This window comes from Chanodichthys erythropterus, chromosome 20 (assembly GCF_024489055.1).
Source record: "Chanodichthys erythropterus isolate Z2021 chromosome 20, ASM2448905v1, whole genome shotgun sequence".
NCBI lineage: Eukaryota > Metazoa > Chordata > Actinopteri > Cypriniformes > Xenocyprididae > Chanodichthys > Chanodichthys erythropterus.
In genome coordinates, this window is record NC_090240.1 from 37,756,721 (window position 1) to 37,761,023 (window position 4,303).

The window sequence follows — 4,303 nt, forward strand, 5'->3', positions numbered from 1 at the left end:
CAGTTCATGTGAGTACAGTGGTTCAACCTTAATATTATAAAGGGATGAAAATACTTTTTATGCACCAAAAAAAAAAAAAAAAAAATAGCGACTTTTTTCAATAATATCTAGTAATGGGCGATTTCAAAACACTGCTTCATGAAGCTTTACAAATGTTTTGTTTCGAGTCAGTGGTTCGGAGCGCCAAAGTCACGTGAACTATTGAAGTTTCAAAACACTATTATGACGTGACAAAGCCTCGTTTACTGAAATCATGTGACTTTGGCGCTCTGAACCACTGATTCCAAACAAAAGCTTCGTAAAGCTTCAGTGTTTTGAAATCTCCCATCACTAGATATTGTTGAATAAAGTCGTTATTTTGTTCAGTGGCACACAAAAATTATTCTAGTCGCTTTATAATATTAGGGTTGAGCCACTGCAGTCACATGAACTGATTTAAATTTTTAGTATCTTTCTGGGCATCTGAAAATGTTGATTATATTGCTGTCTATGGACGAGTCATATACCTCTAGGATTTCATCCAAAATATCTTGTGTTCTGAAGATGAACAAAGGTCTTGAGGGAGAGTAAATAATGACAGAATCTTCATTTTTGGGTGAACTAACCCTTTAAAATTTGATTGTTATTATTTTTGAAATGTGTAACTTTGCTTGCAGAACTCGAGGACACTCACTCCGTGTACTAAATTTGTTTGCTCATAATGTTTCACCGCTTATATACGTCACTGACGTTCTGAGTGTCTAAAGAGTAGAGTATATAAAGGAGTAACCGTACAATGACTAATGTCATCATTCTAGTCATGATAAGAGGTAAACTCTTATCTCTCTTTGTGTGTGTTCACGACAGAATCAAGCTGCAGTTTTGCTGTAACGCCACAGGATCATTCATCCTCTCCAAACGCAACACAGCCGTCAATCAAACCATTGAATATGAAACCAGCTCAGAAAGCACATACAAAATAAATGCAGCACTTCACAGTATGCTTCCCGAGGTGTGTGTGTCTGCCAAATGTTCTCTATTAAATAATGAAATATTATGACAACTGACTAGCAATGCCAGTGTCCTCACTAATATAGTGAAACAAACGTGTGTGCAGAACATCCCCTGGTCCGGTCGGCATCTGGGTCGGTGTGCTGTGGTCGGCAGTGGTGGGATTTTGAAAAACAGCAGCTGTGGACGTGAGATTGACAGCGCAGACTTCGTCATACGGTAAACACAACAATGTACTCAACCTAAGTGATTTATATGGACCAGGAAACGGGTGGAAAAATCCCAAAAGCGCACGTTGAAGAAGAAACCTGAGCCACATCTACAGACCATTCCGCTCACTTCTTTGAAACACAGAGACGGCAGCAGTCAGTATCTCTGTGAATACTGTAAATGGTTAATCACTGTACAGTTTGTTAATAGTTAGACAGATTTCCTCTGGAACCGCAGGACCCGCAGGACTCTGCTGTTGCTGTGCAATGAGTTATTACAGAGAACATAAAGAGCGAATTCTTTTGTGAATGCTTAACTAGTATACCTAATAAAACAGATACAGAAGATACAGCGCTGGAAAAGACATTGACATGTCGGGCCACTCAAACAAACAACACTGTAAAAACGTCACACTCTTCATGAAGTCAAACTATAACAATGACTGTGAACATGAAACTCACACACCACTAACTAGCAGAACAGATTTTCCATCAATTCCTTTAAATTGTAATGAAAAACCATGGTAACTGATAATAAACAGGAACATAAGAATGAGGAGACAGGAACCAAAGATAAACGTACTAAAGTCCTTAAAAATAAAACCAAAGCACATAAAACTAATAATAACTGTGACACAAATGCAGATCCCAACATTAATGACACCACTTGTTTAATATAGTTTAATTTAAAAAAATGGAAGCGGAACTTGTTTTGTAAAATGTTAATAAAAGTTCTCTTTCTCTTTCAGATTTAATTTGGCTCATGTTAATGACAGTGATGTTGGACTGAAGACGGATCTGGTAACCATCAACCCCACTCAGATTCAGAGAGAGTCAGTATCCACACACACTCCTCTCAGTGAGATTATTTTAAAGTGTAATCATGTTATTTTATTATCATATTTACAACACACCTATACAGGCATATTGTTTTTTTTTCAATAGTGTTTATTAGATGTTCTTTGTGTGTCTAAAGATACAAAGACATGGAAAAGAATCCGGATCCGTTCGTGGAGCGGGTCAGTGTGTACGGAAACGCCTCCCTCATTATTCCCGCCTTTGCCTACACGTTCTGCACGTCACTGTCAATGAAAGCTCTCAAAGTCCTCCAGCCAATCAGACCTCAGCAGCCAGTGGTGTTTTACAGCCCTTATTACCTGCGGAAACTGGACCGTTTCTAGAAGGGGCGTGGCATACGTGAGGCCCGGCTCTCCTCAGGGTTTATTATGATCAGCAAAGCGATGGAACTGTGTGAGCACGTGCACGTTTACGGATTCTGGCCATTCGACAGCGACCTGCAGGATCGTCTGGTTCCTTACCATTATTATGACCTGAATCGCCCGCACCCCTACATGCACAAGATGCCAGTGGAGTTTGTGCGACTACTGCAGCTCCACAGCCAGGGGGCGCTAACACTACACCTGCAGCCCTGCGCCTCACAGACACGCACTCAAGACTATGTCTGAAATCTCTTTGAAATGCAATGAATAACTGTGAACGCTGCATGTTTCAGGCGCAGCTGCATTGTTTACAGTGTTTACCAGGGTAACCGCTATATTTCTGCTTTTCCTTAAGCATCACCTACTGTTAGAGACTGAAATTTCATTTTCTTCTGATGTGTCACACGCACTGTACGCTGACCCTTGTGAAGTATTCTTTGGGCTTAAAGGTGTGGTCATGTTAGCGACATTTCAGCAAAATTTTGTGGGCAAAAAAGGTCCATTGTCGCAGCGATGTATAAAGCACAGCTAACACAGAAGTCACTTTCAATCCAAGCACATTTTTGTTGGACTATTTATTATAGCGTTGCCGAGTTGAACAGGAGCGAAAACGGCATGTGGAACTTTTACGTCCTCACGCGAAACTTCTGAACATGCGGATTCCTATTGAAAACTTGATTTTGCCCACTAAATTTCACAGAGCAACTGTCTCTATTTCACACCGCTATCACACGAGATTTCATTTAGTGAAAACATAAATACATTTATTGTTTAGGCGTGCAAAATCATAAAGGTGCCTTACATTATGTTGATATTGTTTTATTTATTTGCACATGAGACCTTGATGAATCGAAATGTGTGTGTGTGTGTATATTTTATACATATAGGGCTGACCGATATATCGCATGCGATTAGGCTTGTTTGAGATGCGCCTAGCCTCGCCTGAAGTTCAGCCGAGTAGTGATGGGAAGTTCGGATCATTTTACTGACTCTGACTTTTGAGTCTCGTTCAACAAAATGAACAAATCTTTTTTCGAGTCATTTTTAGCAAAATGTAATTAAAATGTTACGTGCTACTTCCCCAACACATCTACTACTTATACAAACGTTGATCCCACTACAAACAATACAAAACTACAATGCTATAAGATTCAGAAATGATTAATTCATTACCTGGGTCTTCAGTTTATGACAAGCTGATTAAGCTCACCTCACCTCTTGTCTGACAAGTCTTCGGGTTTAAGTCATTCCTTAATGACGTGACAGGCAGTCCCATGCTAAACCAATGCATTCTGAGCCGGTAAGAGAACTGATTAGTTCTTTTTATGAGTCTTTCGGGTTTTTGAGTCGTTCCTTAAACACTTGACAGACCCATACACTAAGCCAATGCATTCTGAGCCGGAAAGATAATTGATTGGTTCTTTTTATGAGTCTTTTGGGTTTTGAGTCGTTCCTTAATCACGTGACAGACCCATACGCTATTTCTGACATTTCTGTCACTGTTTTTGTTACTGTTTCTTGAGGATCTGTGGTGTATTATTATAAATAAATAAAGCCCTGTTATAAATAAAGTATTGATTAATTTATCTTTTTGACTGTCTATCTGTAAATAAACACTAGGCTATATAATAATATAATAATCCAAGCCTACAATACAAAGTATTTATAGCCTAGTTTGTTCATTTTTACTCCAATTTTGAGTTTGCTGTTATAATAATTGCTTTTCCTAGTCAGACTTGACATATTAGTCTAATATATGTATAAGAAGATTGCTCAAAAAGGACATAATGACATAAATTAAAAGCAAATAACATTTTGAATTTGAATTAGCAGTACAGAACCTGTAGAATATTGCACATGCGCGACTGAACGAATCACCCCCTG

At 38.9% G+C, this 4,303-nt stretch overlaps 1 pseudogene; it reads left to right on the top strand.

Moving 5' to 3' along the window:
- The first annotated feature begins 315 nt into the window (after positions 1-315).
- LOC137009251 (alpha-2,8-sialyltransferase 8E-like) lies at positions 316-3,970 on the top strand (annotated as a pseudogene).
- The last annotated feature ends 333 nt before the right edge of the window (positions 3,971-4,303 follow it).